We start from the raw sequence: 21,040 nt of genomic DNA, 5'->3' as shown, positions 1-21,040 counted from the left end.
TAAGTACTCAATGCTACAATGATACAATGCTACTACTCAATGCTACTAGTCAGTTCTCTGACTTCAGATCCCACTTGTGCCACCAACTATTCATAGACCTTCAAGCAAGTCATTTAGCCTCTCTGGTGCAGCACTTCCCCATCTTGAAAGTGGAGACAAAAATCTCCTGCTGCTCATTCCCCAGAGAGTGAGGTCCTAAGAGGATATCATAAGAGGACTGTCATACCTACTGAGCCCTTTACTGTTTACACAGCCTTTTTATGTATGTCATCTCATTTCTGAGCAGGAAAGGATTTTGAAATTACAAATTATCCTTCCAGTGTAGGGGAGTGCCTCTCCTTTTCTCCAAATGCCCCCAAATCTGATTTGTGTTTGGATTAGGTTGTAGATCGTGAAATGGTCTGGAGACCTATAGGAGCTACACTTAGAGGAAATTGGGCTTGACTCATCAGTGCTTGGCCGAGCAGTCAGGGTGGGCAGGAGAGTGTCCAGCCAGGGACATGCCCTAGTGGATCTTGTACACGCATGTTCAGGGTAGCGTGTTTATAAAGATTCTAGATGATCCAAGAGTAGAATTTATACTGGAACCATTGAACCAATGAAGTCATGTAGCCAGGGATCAGAGTGGACCTGTCTAGAAAGAGCAGGCAAGGTGAGTCTCATGCACACCACACCAGGAGATAGGTGCCTAAAACTTAGCCTGGGGATGATTCCATCAGCATGTCTGAGCACTAATTATGTGCCAGGCCTGATAGCAGATACAAAGATGAGTGCCCTTTTATTATCCCTACTTCACAGTTGATGAAACTGAGACTTTGATATTTGCCCATGTTATGGAAAACTGTAGCCCAGGTCTCCTGATGCCAAAGAGAGGGTTTTAAACCACTGTATAACACTGACTTTCTGTGACATCATAATATTTTGATACCATTCAAAATATAACTATAATAGAGAAAAACAAAATAAAATCCAATTGATAATATGTATTTTTTAACTTTTAGTATCCTGAGGAAAAATATTTTACAACAAAGCATTGACAGTCACTGGACTGAGCATTTGAATCATGAACATACTTTACAAGAGAAGACAAAGTCATGGCTACCACTCTCCACCGCTCTCTTATCTTATGGTATTGCTAAGCCTTCCACAAGAATTCGGGCAAATCAGCAAGAATAAATTTAAGTAGTTAGTCCTATTTGTGATTAGTTCCCTTCATTGCATCTCAATGAGCTCACTTGAAGAGAATCTAAGAATAAAATAATAATTGCTAGCATACTGTTCATTTACTGAGCACTTACTCTGTGCCGGGCAGTGGGCTAAATGCCTCATCTAGGTTGTATCCTCTATTCCTCAACATCCTTCTAGGTTATGTGCCATTAGCTTCCCCTTTTACAGATGTGAAAACTGAAGCTCAGAGAGGTTGAAGAGCTTTTCCAAGGTCAAGTTAAACCTAGTAAGTGGAAGAACGATTCAAATCCTGACTGCCTGATTCTAGGACTGATGCATTCATCCCCAGTGCTGTGCTATCTCTGGAGTCTTGAATCCTAGTGATGAAAAAGTATCCATTTTCATTTAGACATTCTCTATTACATAGGACAAATATGGGCTTTTAAGTATTGTAAACAACTTTTTTTTCTAAATGTACTTGAGCAAACTTAGTTCCTGGGAATTCTTGAGAACAGAGTTTAAGTTCCAAAACAAGACATATCTTCCCCAAATGAGCCTGTCATGATGTAGTTGTATTTAAAAAGTAGGCTATACAATTGCATACAATATATGATCCCAATTTCATAAATATTTTTTAAAAGTTTTAGTAAATACATGTTATAATACTTTCAAAAAACATTGTATTTTATATACAAGGTTATAATCCTGAACTTTTACTTAACCTTACTTTATGAGTATACAATCTCTATGATATTCAACATGGAAAAAAATTCTAAGAAGGAATACATTAAAAGCCAAAATGTGGTCTCTATTTTTTCTTATCTAAAAACTAATGTTAATGTATTATCAGGAAAAAATGAACATTAATATTTGCTCATTTCACCATGTATCAGGGACAAGACTGGGTTTTTTACATCTATTACGTCTCAACTAATACCTACCACAAGCTTGTGTGTAGCTTTCGTTTTGTCCATTTTGTTAATAAGGAAGCAAGTTTCAGAGAAATTAAGTGGCTGTTCCACAGTTATTCAACTGAAAAGTGGCAGAAGTATGATTTCAACACTTTCTTACTCCGGGCTGAGAGCTCTTTGTGACTCAACGCAACCCATCGTACAAATTATTTATTTGGCATCCATACATGTCTCTGTGACACGATCGTTTCCCGAGATATTAATTTATGGTATGTTCCTGATTTTACATGGGTCTAGAAGAAGAAAGGTATTTTCCCCTCCCTAAATCAAAACTGTGGAGCCTTCCCACAATGGGCAAGATTCCTAGGGCAGAGGTATCTACAAGTGGGGAAGACCTGGGCTTCCAGGAGGAGGGAAGAGGTGCTGGGATCCAGAGAGGCTGTCCACCAGGTCCCCAACCCAGATGTTATGCCCAAAGGTCTTGCTGCCTCAGCGTAGCACATGGTGAGTGAGGTTGCCCGTCTTTGAAATAAGGAATCCTAGGATGACTCAGAGTATAACTTGAAAACCTCCAACCTAAAGAATTAAATTATTGAACTTTCTCCTTATTTGTGAGGTCAGGGCTCAGACCTAGCAGTAAGCAGTTTACTCAAACATGGCACAAATCCCGCTTCACCAAGGTCTCTGAGGCATTAAACTCATTGACTGGTACCATGCCAGGGAATTCACCCTGTTGTCAGGGTTAGGACGAGATGCAAAATGCCGTAAGTGTTCCAACAGTCCACTCCTTGCATTTCCTTCAAAAGCTTCTCCTGGGGCAATAGGGCTGCCAGGGGAATGGCAGGAGTTGACTACCGACCAAAAAGGTTCCATTTCATGGAAACGGTGGGCATGTAGGGCCCCACCCCATTCTAACAGAAACCGTCTTTCAGTTCTCCCAGCTACCCTTCTCACTGTGTCCTTTAGCACAGGTTCCACTTCAATCACCAGCAGTAAATAGAAAAGGCATGAAAGCCCCCCCCCCCAGAAAAAAAGTCTTCTTTTCATTTTAAACATCAAGATTTCATTGCTTTGTGCTGTGGCTAATATCAGACCACAAAGTGGCAGGGCAGTTCCCCAAGCCCATTCTGCTTCCAAGCTCATTAAACTTTGGAATGGGGTTTGTCCTTTGTGTGTGCATGTGTTTTAAAGCTGTTTTATGACACATTGTCAGGAACTCAGGTACCGGGCCTCTTTAACTCCAGCTTTCAGCAGCTGCCTTTGCACTTCCCTTTCACATAATTAAACACCCTGTGGTACTTAACAGAGTAATAAGTAGCACATCAATAAAGCAATAAATAATTGTATTCAGAAAAACTTCAGAGCCATCATCCATTAAGCAGCAGCTGTGAGCAATAGTTTTGATTAATCAATAAGGTTATAGAATAGGAAAGCAAAAGTCAGTCGAGGCCGGGAAAGAATCAGCCAGACTTCGCAGCCAAGGAGGACTCTTGTCTCCGCGGCAACTTGCAGGGAGACTATCAGTTGGAAGCGCTAGCCCAGAGAGCAACTGCAGCCACAGGGAGCCCCACTTCCAGAAACTAGTTAAAAATGCTAGTTAAAAACAAAGAAGCGGGACAGTTCGGCTCTAGGGCAGCAGGGCTGCCTACTGAGAGTATGGAGTGACGGCCCCATAAAAGCAAAATGTTTCAACTTCAGGAAACAAATACTGAGCTGAGCTGAGCTGAGGAGCCGGGAGGAGGATGGCGACGGGCCTGCGACGCCACCCGTGTGTCCACAGTGAACTTCTCAGTGTCCAGGGGACAAGGCCCCTCAGCCTCCCGCCAAGAGGGAGACCCCGTAGGAGCGTTGGTACTGGACCACGGCCGAGACGGGGCTGAGGAGGTTACTTGGATGACGGTGCTTACGTTCCTCAGCATCACCTGTGGAGTTTTGTTCTGTGATGGCCTGCCCGGGTCCCGTGCCTGCACAGAGGAATCGGAATTTCTGAAGGTGAGGCTCAGGAACCTGTGTTTTTAACCTACCCCCCCAGCTGGCTGCCGATGTGGAGGCCCCTGTGGACCTGGTGGGCTAGGCCAGCCTTGCCACGTGGGCCACGAGGCTGTTGAGGCCCTGAGCTTGCGACGTGAAACAGCTCTCTGGCATTCTAGTTTTGTAGCTAAGCCATGAGTTTATTCGTTTGCAACCATAGTCTCTAGATGGCAAATGGGCCCGAGGTGCACAAGGTCTCGGAGGCTTGTGTCCAGGCCTCTGCGATGTAACATGTGCCCCCAGAGAGTCTGATGAAACTAGCCTAGTATCCGTCCCATTAGAAGTGTTCTTCCATGCCACAAAATGCAGAGGACCTACTGTGTGCCGGGCAGTGTTCTAAACACTGAGGATTCGTCACGGATGAAAAGGAACAAAAATCCCCGCTCTCAGGGAGCTTTGTCCTAGTGGCGCCTCAGAGATTTTCCAGGTGTGTCAGTGCGCGCGAGGGTGAGGACTGAGCCAGGGGAGCCTTGCACACCCCAGCTCTGTTTTACAGCACAGCCGTGCTATCCTTATAGACATTTTAAAGCACATGTGGAAGTAGAGAGAGTAGTATAATGAACCCCCATATACCTCTCACCTTGCTTCAACAGTTGTCAATTCATGGCCGGTTTTCTTTCATACTCACTTTCACCCTCATCGCCCAGATAATTTTGAAGCAAATCCCAGACAACGTATCATTTCATCGGTAAATATTGTCAGCGGGTATCTCTAAGATGCAGATAGTCTTTTTAAAAAATAACAACGTACCATGATCCTACCTAAAAAGCTACCATTAATTTTGTAATATCATTAAATTGACAGTCAGTGTTGGCATTCCCCCAACTGTCTCATATTTTTAAGTGTATTCATTAAAATCAGGATCAAAATAAGGTCCATATATTGAAATTAGTTGATATGTCGCTTCAGTCTCTTTTGCTCTAAAGCGTCATTTCCTTTCTCTCTCCCTCTCCTTCTCCTTTTGGTCTTGAAATTTGCTGCAGTAACCATGGCTTTTATTCTATACAGTCTGGATTTTGCTGATTGCATCCCCACGATATCATTTTACATGTTCCTCCTCTGTCCCCTGTGTTTTCTGTAATGTGGTCATTATAGTGAGAGTTTTGTTCAGAGTTAGTTTTGATTTTTTTGGCAAGAGCATTTCAGAGGTTTATCAGGAGGTGTTTAATATCTGGTTGATATTGAGCTCTTTGTGATGTTAGCAGCCATGCGTGGTCATTGCCTAGATCACTATTTCATTAGGGGTTCATGAAAGATTTGTGAACCGCTAAGAGAATTCATCAGAATCATTGCGTTAGATTCCTCATTCAATGGGTAATATTGTAATCTTAATAACTTCGTCAGCTGAACCCTTCTCATCAGCTTTCTGGTTACCCTGAGGTGCAGGAGAGGCAGGATGAATGATTGATTTCTTTATCAGTTTTCAAAATTAGTTGGTTTCTTTGCACCAATCAAAAGTTTTTAAAGTATATTTATAAACCCGTGGATTCGAACAATTTGGTGTGTTTTAATTCATTGCAGTTAATATCCTTCTTGATTCTCATGTTTTCACATCTTTGTCCAGTGGGAGCTGACTCAGATTGGCTCCTGGACACTCGTAGTCTTTGATAAATTTTCTCTAGTATGTCAAGATGTTCTAGGTGCCTCTTGTACCTTTTCTGCCCCAGATCTGGAACTAACCAGTTTTCCAAAGAACTCTGGTTTACTTTTGGTGAGCAATAGTATTCAAAGAGCACATTCTGCAGCCCCACTTTATTGCTTTTATTGAGCTTTGGCATGAGAGTTCCTTTGAATAAAAGGTTTTGCTACTTAAACATTTCTTTGAAAGTCACTTGTCTTTGGAAGAAAAAATTAATAAAGGGTTAATGCGGAACGTAGAACGAGTTCCTAAAAAGTAATTCAAAATACAAATAATAGAAATATGAGCAAAATATTTGAATAGGCAATTAGAAGAAAAGAAAATACAGATGTACAATAAACACAGAAAAATGTTCAACCTTCTAGCTGTCAGAGAATTACAAACTAAATCGCTAATGAGGTACTAGTTTTCAGCCTTCAATTCAGCAAAAATGTAAAAATTTGAGAGTTACTGTTTAAGTGGTGCCAGAGGTAACAAAAATAGATACTCTCAAATACTGATATTGGGAATGTTAATTGATCCAACTTCTTTTGGAAAGTAAAATTTTTAATGTGCATAGCCTTTGACTTCATATTTCCTTTTTTAGGAATCAGCCTACAGAAATGAAAGCATACGTATCATACACATGGATTTTTGTTGCAGCAATGTTTACAACAGAATTTTTAAAAATAAACACATGTCCACTAGTAAGGCACTGGTTGAAATTATGATATACACTATAGAATGTTATGCAGCTATTTTTAAAATATTATAAATTTACATCTACCCATATATAAACATATTCTACAATATCCATAGTTTCAGATTAATAATATATGTAGAAAGATCCCACCTATGTATGCATATACACATGTACACGTAATAGAGACACAGAGGGAGAGAGAAGAGAGACAGAACTCAGAAAAGAGGCACTGCAAAATGTTGAGACGTTATTTTTGGTAAGTGGAATGGAAACTTTTAATTTCATATTGTTGTTAATAGAAAGTGGTGACAATAGAAAGTGGTGACAATATGAGTAGTTTTAATTCTTTTTTGGTTTTCAATATAGCACCCCCCCAAGAAAAAACCCTACATTATTAGCACCAGTTGAGACAATATCATTTATCAAAGAGCTTGACATGAATTAGTCAAATTCCTTCTTCATAAACTCATTACAGGTACTTACGGGAAAGTGTTGTGCTCGAGGGTAATTGTTACTCACTTCCACCTTGGTATTTGCACCCTTATTTAACTTCTACGCCCTCAAAGCCTCTGTGATGATAGTAAGAAGAGCAGTTCCTCAAGGTACCCCTTTCCTTGCACTGAGGTGCCTTTCTGTACCATGGCTTCTTTCTGCTCAGGTCTCTGGGAACCCGTTCCTGACAAAGTTGTTGCCTCTCAAAACCGCGGGAGCTTCCGAGGACGGGGTGCTGCGTGGTGTTGCGAAACTGTAAATCCGTAAATCGTTGCTGGTTTCCTGGGACTTTCCCCGTGACACACTGTCGCCGATCCCCATGGACCAGTCAAATGAGGTTCTTACCAAGACGTTGCGGAAATTGTTAAGAAGAGTGTAAAACATAATCAGAAGCATAGGAGGGGCTAGTGGCTGGCGTTAAGTTTAATGCTCTCCATTAGGTGCGTAATAGCCTGCCCCCGCGTCCCCTCCAAGTCCCGTAAATCTTCTGCAGGGCAAGGTGGACGTGTGGCTCCTCATCCTCCTTGAATGTTTACAGAGCCCTTGATCTTCCCATGTGAGGCCGGTCTCGCCCAACCCCGCAAGGACGTGGAGCAGGATCACAGTCTCAATACAGAGAATTAAACACTGCACTGCAGGTTAAGCCGCTTCCTTAAGTCCCCTTAAGTTCCCAAATGTTGACATTCCTACCGATATTTGATCTCGTCCTTCTTGCCGTTCCTAGGTCAATAAATCCTCAGATATCTCCCTTTTGCCTTATCATTAGTGTCGTCATCTCATTGCCAGTCACCTCTGAGTTCCAAACCCCAGTCCATTTATAGAATACCAGCCACTCGCAAAATCAGACATTTGTCTAATGCCATTCCTATTCTTTTCGCAAGACTGCACAAGTTGCCTCCAGCTCTTAGAGGAAAGGCCATGTAAGTCATTCCTTTGAATTTATTGGAGCACCTGCTCTGTTCCAGGTGCTGTCTCTGTCCAAGCTGTCGAGTCTTGTAGGGCATTGGGGCATTCGGGATGTGGAAGGAAACTCAGTTGCAAGCTGGTTCAGCCCCTTATTAAAAGCCTGAAGAAATCGTTAGGTGGCCCTGACTTGCAGCATATTGTAAAGCTCATATCCAAGATCAGAGCATAGTGGTCAGGGCTAGAGCCACACTAAAATGTGGTTCTCCTGACTTGGTCTACACACATACTTTACTCCACCATGTACATTCAGCTTCCTCTCTAGCCTTTCCTTGTATTTAAACATTTTTAGGTTTTCTCTGTCCTTTTGGTTCAGACTCACTTCCAATATTTCCTTCCTTCCTATAAGCATTCCCCAATACCATTTTTTTCCCAGCAAAACTCTTTAGGGTCTTTATTCCTTTTATGATGATATGGCTGAGGGTGATGCTAAACAACAGAAAAAACTGTGGCTTCTGGGGATGCCTTCCCCTTTGCATATCTGGAAAATAGCAAACTCCTACTTATCCTTCAATACCCTACTCAAGTATTATGTCTCCTTTTAGCTTTCCCTGCCATACCTGTCATCCTTTGCTGGGCAGAGTTATTTTCCTTCATTTGTGCTACAGTTATTTTTAACATGTTGGTCTCTCCTGCTAGACTAAGAACTCTCTGAGCAAGTGACCACATCTCATTCCATTAGCACTCCTGGGACCCAGTACAGCGTTTGGCTTATGAAAAGCACTTGGTAAATGCTTGTAGAAAGAAAATAAAATCAATATCTACTATCTCTCCTAATGAACTTTATATTTCCCCCAATATTTATTTCCTGTCTAATTTATAATATCTGTACAGCACTGAATAGTTTCTGCTTTTAAATGCTACATGCTATCTAAATGTGGTTGGTGTTAAAACACGTATAATTATGCAGCATCTTCAAAGAATGGGGTGTTTCACATAATAAAATTTTCAGAAGCTTCTTTTCAGCAATAGTATTTCCTTATTTTAATTAATTGTTGATAACCTTTGTAAAGAGCATTGTAGACTTCCCTGCTTCCTTAAACAGAGTACAATGATTATAATGTATTGTTTTCCTGATGACTTAGGCAACCTTATGCGTCCCAGTTATTGTTCTCTGATATCATATAATGAAGCCCTTGAGGGCCATTGAAGCAAGTAGAGCTGTTGGCCTCCGCACCAGAAGACCTGCAGGTTTCTGTGTTTTCAGTGCTTGAGTCTTGTTCTAGAGCTTTATGTTCCCTTATTCAAAGTTTAATTGTCACTCTGTTACATCAAAAAGTGAGACCAGCCTCTCCTTATTCATATTGTGCTTTCAGGAAGTCATTGTTGACTTTGATGAACTGGTTAAAAAGCAAGGGCTTTTTGACAGCTTCTTGGCACTAGTTTCTGCTCTCTAAGTAAGAAGGGCATTACTTATGTGAGAACAGCCCATCAGCAACAGAACAGGAAAAATGTTAAGTGTTGGGTGCAGGGCTCATGGGATGAGAAGAGTTGGGACATGAGAGAACAGAAACATTCTGTAGGATTCCAAGGGGGAGAAAAGACAGACCTGTCCAATGAACTGCCCAAATGTTTTCACTCACAAAATTTCTACCTCTCGCCCTCCAACATTTCCCAATTCTTGCACCATGGCTGGCATCACTAAGTCATCTTGTCTTTCTTTCCTATTGGAGAAAGCCTTACAATATTTCAAGCATTGGTCTCCAGAAAGCCACTATCAGTCAGTTAAAGATGGCATTAGACTGTACACCTATTTGATCTTCCAGAAGAAGGAAGACAAACTTCACCTATAGAAGGGAAATTTTTCGTATAGTCAATCTAATAAATAGTTCTGCCTCAAAAAACAAAAGAACTACCATTTATTGGGTGTTTGCCGTGTGCCAAGCAATGTCGCAACCATTTTATATCTCATTTAAAGTTCACAATCACTCTGTGACATAGGCAACATTATTTTCGTGCTTCGCAAATGAGAAAACAAAGGCCCAAATAACTTCCAAAGGACACAGAGCTAGTAAGTATGGCACTGAGATTTGAACCTAGGGTCTGGACTACCTCAAAGTCCATGGCCTCAAACCCAATGCTATACCTCTTTTCAAGGGAGGTGCATTTCCCATCACTAAAGATGTTCAAACACAGACTGAACACCCACTTGGCAGGGATATTATAGAAGGGATTCAAGTATCATATGAAGCTAAACTAATGACCATATAAATCCCTTGCAATTCTGACAGGCTTGTATTTCCATTTGTTCCTTGACAATTACTTATGTGAGACAAAGCCTCATGAATCCCAAATATCAGTAGACAATTTAAGAGGTATCTCTGTGTTTGTAGTTTTAAGACAGTGCATAGGAGGACATTGTTAGTGATGTTTATCTAAGAGACGCCTATATTTATCGGTTTCTTTTACCAAAAAAATATGATGAGCTAAAGCAGGTCATTAACTGAGAGCTAGAGAGTTGAACATAATCTAAAGCTGGCTGGGTTGGGGTAGAACCACAGAAAGTTACGGCTGAGTTGCAAAAGACCTTGGAATCATTAAGTGGTTGTCCAGTGTCTGCTTTACTCCTTTATGAGACAAATGCTCATTCAATGCCGTTATAACAGGGATCAATGTTGGACCCTGGGGGTGCAGTAAAGGTTCAGACAGACATGACCCTGCTTCAGAGAGCTGCAGTCTGCTGGAGGCCGCCACTTCTGTATCAGGGCAGCTCCCAAGTGTGAGCTCAGGTAATTTATGAGCCCTGGCCTCCCCTTGGAGGATCTCCCCAAAATATATCTCTTCTACATGATCATACATCATCTGCTAAAAGTCATCTGTAATATCTCCTTCAGGTCTTATTTTTGGGGGCGGAGCCCTCCCAATATGTCAACTATCTCTCTCACATGATATAGTTTCTAGACTGCCTGCCATCCAGAAGGCCCTGCCCTGGATCCGTGTCAACAAATAGATTTAGGATACCATATTCCAATTGTGTTTTGACCAATAAAGAGTATTGCTAAGCCTGCCTTTTCCTGCATTAGTTTTCCTACTTTTTTTTTTTTTTTTTTATGACCCAAGAAGAGAACAAGCAGGGTAGCAGATAACATTCCTAGTAATAAAAACTACCACCCATTAAGGACCTACCATGTGCCAGGCCCTATGTCAAGAACTTTCCTGGCCTTAACTCCCTCATTCTCAATTATATTTCCACTTTAAATATGAGAAAACTAGTTACATGGCTAGTAAGTACTGAAACTGAGATTCAGAACTTAAAAACTTAAAGGTTTGCTATCTCCCGAGGTCAAGGTCTGCATCAAGTGCCGTCAATCAGAGATCATGCCTTCTCTGTCCTGACACTTGGAAAAAGAAAAACTTCCATGATATTCATTAAGGGGGAAGTGCCTCAATCTCCCTGCAAAGCATTCTCCCCCTTCCCAAACCTCCATTTACTCAAGCAGCAAATGGGGCTTCTTCTCTTACTTATTTGCCTCACAAATATTTACTGAGTAAATACTATGGAACAGGTACCATTCTAGGTTCTGGGGATCAAGGGATTAATATTTACTGAGTAAATACTATGGAACAGGTACCATCCTAGGTTCTGGGGATCAAGGGATTAACAGAACAGCCTAGGTTCCTACTCTCAAGTACCTACAGCGATAAATAATAAATAAATAAACATCTAGTAATGCTTTTGGGAAGTGATACATGCTCTAGAGAAAAGTAAAGCAGAGTAAGGAGAAAGAGGACAGGGGTTGGTATTTGCGATGTACCCAGGATTTTGTTATTATTCAAGTATGGTGAGGCCAACAAATCAGGAGATGGTTGTCGTTGAAAAGATAGTTTGCCACTCACAGTTTCAAGAGGAAGGCGCACACCACACCATGGAACGCCACGCAGAGAAGCGCCAGCCTCCGTGAGGAGGAAGACAGAGCAAGGGGAAAGAGTGGCAAAAGACTTCTTTGTGATTTTGGCGGGAAGGAATGGGTGAGGCCGGATAAGCAGCTGAGCAGTTGTGGGATTGCGCAGTTGAATAATTTTGGTGGGCTCTGGCCTATAATGGTGATCTCTACTACCTGGCCCTGGGTGACTTAGGGCAGGGCATAGTGTCTGAGAGGATAGGAACTTGACAAAAGGAGGTGGGTGGGGATCTGACTCGGGTTGGTTGGCTTGCATATCAAAGGCATTTTAAAATATAGAAAATAAAAGGCATGAGCAATGCAATTGGGGAAAGGCAATTTCCTTTCCTCTGTGGACTGCTCAGGGAAGAAGTAGGAACTGCGCAAAGGCGCGTAGGAGGTAAACTCTGGGGAGGAGCCGTAGACAAGGAGAAGAGCCAACGCCAGAGGCTACAGGGAACAAGTCTGGAGGGCCAGTGCTGGGGGAGGGGAGCGTGTGAGGGGGAGGAGGAAGGAGTCGGACCACTCAGAGCCCTGAAGCTCACGCGAGAGAGTGCGACCTGTCTTCTGAACGTGAAGGGAAGCCATTGGAGGGGATTTGGGGTTTGCTGGTTTGCATGTTGATGTCTCATTATAAAAAATTTCAAACATTTACAAAACTAGAGAAAAGAGTATAAAAAATCCCCATATTCTCATTACCCAGCTGTAACAATCGTGAACTCAGATGGCCTAATTCCATATAAACCTGTGTCCCAAACCCCGATATTATACAGAAAGAAATCCTAGATAGCATGTCATTTTATATATAAATGTTTCACCGTATATCTCTAAAAGATAACTATTTGTTTTTAAAAAAAGCATGATCATAATATCATAATCATACCTAAAAAACAAAAATAATTCCTTAATATCATCAAATAGTCATCATGTTTTTCCCTCCATGATTTTCATTTCAGTAAGATCCACATCAAGTCCCCATATCTGTCTCATAAGCCTCTTTTCATCTATAGGGTCCTTCACCCCCACTCCCTCCACCAGCGCCGAGGGTGAGCAGCCATCCCAGTTTGCCTAGGACTGAGGGGCTTTCCAGGATGCTAGACTTTCAGTACTAAAACCAGAAGAGTCCTGGACAAACAGGTGCAAGTTTGTCCCCCTCTTTCTTCCACCCCTTGCTATTTATTTACTGAAGTAGCCACGTTATTTGTCCTGTAGCATTTCCCATTGTCTGCTAAACGCTTTCTCGTTGTGTCATGTAACGTGTACCTCTATCCCTTGTATTTCTAATAAATTGGCAGTGAGCTCTAGAAGCTAAATTGGATTCACGTTTAATATTTTGGCAGGAAAACTTCATAGGTGGTAGTATGTACATCCACACATGATGTAAGGTTGTCTCTTTTTTGTCTGATCTTAGCAGCCATTGATGATTGTTACCTAGACATGTTTTTTCACTAGAGAGTTTTGAAGTGGTACTTTTCTAATCCTATCATTGCTTCTTTATGTAGTAGCAGAAATGCTTTTATAAAGAGAAACTTTCTCACGCATACTTGCTTACCCTGAGGTACAGTCAGTAGAGGGTTCTGAGAGGGGAATGTTTTTCTAAACATCACTCTGGCTGCTGTGAGACAGCAGACTGTCAGGGATTAAAAATAGAATTGAGAAAACTCTTAGGAGGTTAACCCAGTGTTCTAGGAAAGAGACGATAATGGTTTTAACTTGGGCAGAACTAGTGGAGATGAGAAAAAGTGGTCAGATTCGGGATGGAGAGCCAACGCTGATGGGTTGGATGTAAAGTGTGAAGGAAGATTGAAGAGACAAGAAAGACCTCAAGGTTCTGAGAAACTGAGTGGGTGATGGTGACATTTACTAAGATGGGGAGAACTTGAGAAACAAAGCTCATCTAAAGGTGCCTCTTTTTGTGTGATGTCACATGACCTTTTGAATTTTATAAGCTCTGGTGCATTAAACCAAATGTGAGGTGTAGGCCAGCAGATATCACTGGGGGAAGAAGAAAAACACTTCCATGCTTCTCAGTAGGAGTATGTGATACACTCTATCAGTATTGGTGTGGGGAGTGAGTGACGGATGTGGGTGAGTACATTCATAGATTTATTTGTAAACTTGTTTACATTAAATGAGCTTACGAGTACCCACCATGGGTAGGAGACCATCTTGGGGAGAGGAAGTGGTACTGAGCTATGTAAAATGTCACAAGACAGAGGTAAAAGTAGCTCAGAGGTGGACAACATTTTACCCTTAAGGAAGCCCTTTCACATCATCTCCTGAATCCTGCAGCAACCTCATGAGTTGGGCAGGGCAGGTAGTATTCGCTCCATTCTAGAAATGAGGAAACTGAGGTTTGGAGAAGATAAGTGATTTTCCCGTGGTCCCACTGCTTATAAACCAGAGTGAATGAAGCCTCACATCCACGTCTTTTGACTTTGGGGCCTTTGAGTATTTGGGAGCTTCTTGCTTAAGCAAAAGCAAAGTGGCGGACATCAGGCTTCAGTGGGATAGATACTTCAGGCATTAGTCTTTCCGTGGCCCCTCTTCAGAAGCCATGGTATGAATGACCGTTCTCACCCACCAGTGTCTTAGACCAAAAGTGGACGCTCCTTCCCCACGCTCTGATCCAAGCCCCCAACCCAGTTGCTCATCTTCACTGGGAACATCTTCCCTGGAAGGTCAACGTCTATCAGAAACAGCTGTTTTGGTTTTCTTTTATAAGGTACCATTTATTTCCCTTTAATTTTGAAAAGTATTACAAATTTGTTGTTTTTAAAAATGGAAAATACTCCCTCAATTCAAAGATAAACATGATTAACACTGTGCTGTAAGTCATCTGGAACTATATAATACAGATGTTTCCATAACTAACTCTACGTACATGGGCATCATAATGCTCTTCTGTCTTATAGCCTGCTTTTTTCACTTCATATATCATGAGCGTGTTCCCAACCATTAAATATTTATCAAAATATTATGTTTGCTTCTTCAGAGTAAGTTTAGCCTACCATATGGAAGCAACATTGTATAGTCAGCCATTTCCTTTTTGACGGCACTGGCCAATTTCACTTGTTTTCTTTTCCTTTTAACTTTGCTCATAAAGGAACAGGTTCACATGCACCCCAATGTTTGTCATACACTTGACTTGTTTCCCTATCCCTAATTCCATACATCTGACCAATCCCTTAGTCTTGCTGCCTTAACTCCTTCCTTCTTGCCCTCTGTCTTCTCCCCCTCCAGGTCAGGCCCTCCCACCTCTCCCCCCTGTTGAGTGCACTCAATTAATTTATTCCAAGTAAGTAAGGTTCCTTGTGTGTTTGATCTCAAACCTGTCCTACATTGCTTCTCAGTCTCATTTCTTGAGATTGACGTCATCTGATCATCCACTTTTGATCATTTACTGATTGTCTACATGCTATGCATTTTCACGTATGTGACCTCATTTGATCTTCCCACAAACTGGCCATGGTAGACAGTCGGTATTTTGCCTCCTACTAGCATTCACTCTTCTTTCATCTCATAACCTTACTCCAGTTATTATTTGTAGAGCTACCCACCCCTTAACACCAAGACCAAGTGATCTGGGTGGAGTGAGGGGTGCTAATAGCACATAGCAGTGAATGGGCATCTCACCAAGACTGAAGCCAAAGAGCATCTCACATTGCCCAAGACACAGCAGTTGCTTCAGAGATGAGCACGTGACCAAATGAGCCAATGAGAGGCAAAGAAAAATGTAGCTGGGCTGCTAAGATAGATGTACATTCTCTTCCCCAGGAAATGTACTGCCAGAACCACTACAACCATTTGCCCACCTGAGCCTCCCAACGACGCCAACGAAGAGGAAGGCAGAGCTGAGAGAGGGGAGACACGAGTCATGATGATGTTGCAGAAGCTGCAGACACACCTGGGCTTGAAGCCACTGATCTGGACTTGTCACTCACATGAGCAAATCAACTCCTTTTTTTTAACAAACTAAAAGAGTCTTAATCCATATACCTATTAAGGAGGTATTATTGGAAATTAGTGTAAATTAAGACTCTATAATATTACTTTAGGCAAATCATAGCTAATAAACAGCACAGCTAAGATTAGAATTTGGGATTTCCTAACTCTATACTTCGCTGTTCTCAGTAGTCATGAGATTAAAACCTGTTAACAATGTGGATAAGGGAAAATACACACAAACACACACATGCGCAAATCTCTAAACCTTACCATGAGATTTTAAATGATCTCTGTGAGCCTTTCTTCTCCTCTCTCCAGTCAAGATATACTATTACACTAGAGAACTCTGAAGGTCTGCCTCACACAGTACAGAAGAATAGTCCTGAAAATGTGAGTACTTATTTACTTATTAGTCAAACTTTATTGTGTAGAGATGTTCTTTATTCAAAGGGATTTTATGGTGATCCTTCTTCTGCAAAGTGAAGAATCTTAATGTCAAAAGTAATTTAGTGCCGTAATTTAAATCTGGGCATCGATCAATCAGGATTGCTTAAAAATAAATCTGGTTTACAGTTTAAAGAGAAAGGGAATCCTGACAACATGCAGATCATATGTAAAAAAAAAAAAAAAAAAACAAAAACATTTTTTTACTCTCTGTTTCAGGTGTTTGGACAAATAGATCATTCAAAATATGCAAAATGCCTCCAAAGATCTCACAGGGTAGAGATCCTCAACTGTTTAAGAAAAACTTGATAAAATCTTCTATGGGGACAATTGACTTATCTTGCAGGTATTCACTTAAAAAAATTTTTTTTTGATCACCTACTAAATTCTAAGGACTCTGTTAGGTTCTTGGGAAATGATATAAAGCAACAACGAGAGAGCCTGCTCTCAGGGAGCTTATGGTGTAAAACATGCCTTCTGTGTGTGGTGCTGGAAACTGGGTATACAGAGAGAAATAAAACTGTAATCACCCCTGCCCTCACGGGGCTTGACCAAGTACAGTACCTCTAAACTGTTTTTGTTGTTTCACTCCATTATTAGAAAACTCTTGATGCATCCCTAATAAATGTATATTTACTTGTTTGTAAATTTTATACTTGCTCCACTTTCAAATATGTGTAGTTGAAAGCACAAGCGCACACACACACACACACATACAACCAGAAAGCAAAAAGGATGAGACCAGAATTTAATATAAAGAGTTCTGATATTTCCCTCTCACATCCCTCTTTGGAGACCACTAGTGCAGTGGGCTGGGCTTCCATTGTCCAAGTACTGCCCTAACTTGAGTTCCAGCTCCCTTTAGGCACTGTCAAGGATTGACCTTCCCTCTGGAGCTAGGGCTGGGCGGAGTATTTCTTATTCCCGTTTAGGGAGCCACCAATCAATGCCTGGCCACCATCACAGATCCTGTCTGGGATTTGCAGACTCCTACAAACCACTTGTGAAATCAGTGCAACCAGGATCAAATCAGTCATGTGACTGACTGAGATTTCACTTTTCAACCATTTGCTTTGCAATTGGGTAGACACACTGCTTGAGTGAATATTCCTCATGAAATATCTCACTCACATACCAAAAATAGCTGGTTATTGACCAGTGCCAGAAAACTCAAGGACTAAGAAAGATCTCAGTGCCTTCTCTCCAGAAATTCATTACCTGGACAAGGCTGGCTGCACACCCCAGCCAGACCTTCAGTTATGAAGCATCAGTATATCTTGTCACCCTCTATTTCCAAGGCTAAGTTGTACAGCCCATGAACTCCAAGAAAACGGTGTTTCCTCACACCAGTTTCTACTCATATGCCTGCAAATTAATTCAGCCAACATTTATTGAGTGCCTACCTTGAACAAGACACAACAAATAGGAATTTATTTTTGCCCAATGACCTAAGCCAACAGAGATATGTGGGTTAAGAGACTCGGTTATATACAGAGCCCCTAACTTTAAGAAAATTATTTCCCGGAAAATGATTGCTAAGTGTTGTTTGCGTGTCCATCCCCTGGCATCATTGTGAGCATACATTAGCAACCAACAGCATGCTTCATTCCCGCACACGCTGATAAAAAATGATTGCTTGTCTTTCTGAAACCAAACCAATTATTCTTGTTTTTGTTGAATGGAAATTTAGCTTGTGTTTAGTGACAGAGTAACTAAATCAGTCTTATTTGGAACCCAAGCGTCAATGTGGATCCTCTCGCTTTGCTGACAGGAAATGTAACCCAAATAGCTTATTTGATAAAACAGGGCTATTTTGGCTTTGAAACAAAAAACTCCACCCTTGCGACTTCAGAGCAAATGAACCACGCGTCCCCACCTCCATCTCTTTCTTTCCCCAGCGTCTGCCCTAACGCAGCCCATTACAAGGCAACATTTTACACAACCAGCAGTATCAGCTCTGAGCTGGTATACACACGCCTACCTGATTGCATATCACCATTTCAGAACTGCTGCCTAATCACATTTTTTCAGGCTGTGTGAACAAAATAATGTTTCTTTAATTACGTGAACTCTTTATTTTTGATATTTTAATGACATTTTAGAAGATAGAACGGCCACTTCTCTTAGATCGGGTGGTATTAATCAGGTGTGACAGCTAGTTATTTGATACACTTTTAAATCCCACTTGTATTTTCACCAGAGTAATCTGGGACCTGATTTCTCAGTCCTGGGTCTGTAATGTCACTTGTGTTTCTGCCCATAATGAGCAAAATAATTGAACCAAATTAGCACTATCTATAATTCAGTGCTAGCTCAGAGGTCTTTTTTTTTTTTTTTTTTTTAATGAAATTAAAAAGCATTCTCCCCTCAGGATAAATGTTAATAAATAAAGGTCTGTAGGATCTACATTCTTTACTGAGTGTTGGTCCAACATACGTTTTTCCCCTGGGAGCTGCACCCAGCCGCTGAGCTGTAAACACGGCTGGCCCATTTCTCCACTGAGTGTGTGTCTTGTGCTGGGGAGTTGCTCTGACACACGTGCAGACTCTTTTACCTGGGTCATGACGCTGGGGACCATTTAGTGCATCTTAGATGCTGTTTGGGGATCACAGAGTATTAGCGTCGGGTACGACCTGGGCTTGTGCTTTAATTGTTGATTTGTTTGTCTCTCTGGTGGACCGAACAGAGAGGCCCCAGAGGGCAGGCCTGAGCTGCCTAGACCTCATCGGACTGTGTAGCCTCAGCATCCAGCACTGTATTGGAGGCACTTGACCAGAAGCCATACCATTCGTAAGCGTTTTTGTGAAATGCAAAATATAAATATTGCTCCGTCCTTTCATTTTACAGAGGAAGATGATGAGGCCCAGAGTAGACTTGATCAAAGTCACAAGGTAAATATACTTGAATTCCATTCTCAATTCCCAGGCCCGTGTTCTATTTACTACATAGTAGCCTCTACCTATAAAGCTGAATGTCCGAATGTTCAGTCAATAGTAAGAACTACAGAGCAGGGTTTCTCAAACTTGCACGTGCATATGAATCACACAGGGAGCTCATTAAAATGCAGATTCTGATTCGGTAGCTTTAGAGGGGGGCCAAGACACTGCCTGTCTCACAGGCTCCAGGTGATGCTGGACTCTGGTCTGTGGACCACATTTGAATAGTGAGGCCGTAGCACAAAGTGAGTGATCCTGCTGGCCCTGGGGTCAGACTGCCAGGGTTCAGATCCTGACTCTGCTGCTTTCTGTATGTTCCTCTACACCAGGCACAGCACTGCTACTATCTGCCAGCTTCCGCACTGTGAAGTCCACAGGGACCAGGTGAACAAAGCAGACTGTAGGGCATGCAGGCAGTTGAGGAAAACCAGAAAATACATGTTCTTTCTAAGGTAGTGGCTGCTGTTTACATCGTGGGAACAAGGGTCCTTTGCTGCCACATCTTCTGAATTTTCATAGAAATCTTTGCATCATGAATTTCATATTTGGGGAAGGAAGTGATGAAGATAGATGATAGAGAGATACATAGATAGACAGATAGATATTTGGGTGATATCTCAAAATTTTTTTTAGTTGGCAACGACTTAAAAACATTTTTGAACACCTTGCAAGGTGTTCCACCCATGGGCTACATCCTGCCCCTAGTTTGCTACTTCTTTACAAACAAGTTCTCATTTAATCTTCAAAACAACCCCATGAGGTAAATGAGTATTATTATGATGACCGTTTACCATAGAGGATACAGGCTTAGAACCACTCAGTAAATCACACCCAGCATGTAGATTTAGGCAGAGGCCAGGACTCAAGCCAGGAATGACTGATTCCAAAGCCCCCTCACTACACAGCCATGGCGACTGTCACCAAGTCCTGCCCAAATCTCCCCAGTCTCTTAAATGTCCCCTGGTCCATGACTGATGTGCTGTGTTCCAGCAAAAGGGAGAAGACGCCTATAACCATTAAAAGGAGTTTCCCTCTAGGCCAATCCACTTGGCCCAAAAGATCAAACTTGCAACACGGACCTCCTGAGCACTGTGCTGTCTCATTCCCACCATGAGCTCTTCCCTCACACTCTCTGGAGGTAATGGGATGAAGTAACCGAATCACCACCTTGAATCTTGGCACTGCAAGCCACTTAACATCTAAATGTCAATTTCCCATATGCCTACCTCACTGGGCCAGTGTGAGAGCTAAATAGAGCCGTGTTCATAAAACATCTAAACCAGGCCTCCAAGTGATGCTCCGTACATCCCCACCATATGTGTATAGACTCCCTGTAGCCTCCCAGGGCATCACCCCCAGGACCTGAACATGGAATCCAAATGATCCTTGTACGTCAGGAGATCTGACTCACAAGGTACCTTTCTCGGTAGCTAGTGGGGACGAAATCTCAGGCCACTGGAGCAGTGCCTGATGCCCCCGGGTACTCCCTCCTAGTCCCCTGCTTCCACCTTCTCTTCCTCCACCACCAGCACCTCCATTCTACCACCAAAGGTGATGCACCACAGGTGGAAAAGCCTAGACTTTGGAGACGAGCAGCCTGGTTTGGGACCTGGTCTGCCCCTGCTGTGCCACCTCATTTATATCCCATAACCTATTGGAAGTTCAGTATCTCCAATTGAGAATGAGAATCATAAGCCCCATCTCCTAAATGTTCTTTTTGTTTTTTCAGAAAATAAATAAGATGATGCATGTAAAGTGCCTGATACATAGTACTCACTTTGCAAATTTAAGTTCCTTAACTCTCCCCTTTTATTCCTGTATCACCTCTGGCCAACCTTGCCCCAGGTCATTGGGTGAATAGTGAGCAGATCATGCCAAACCTATAAACACTCCTTTTCTTAGCTTTGAAAAAAGAGGTAGCATCTTGTGAAGAAGGCAGAATTATA

Source organism: Balaenoptera physalus (assembly GCF_965194825.1).
Source record: "Balaenoptera physalus genome assembly, chromosome: 14".
In the NCBI taxonomy this organism is placed as follows: domain Eukaryota; kingdom Metazoa; phylum Chordata; class Mammalia; order Artiodactyla; family Balaenopteridae; genus Balaenoptera; species Balaenoptera physalus.
Note: the sequence above shows the minus strand (reverse complement) of the source record.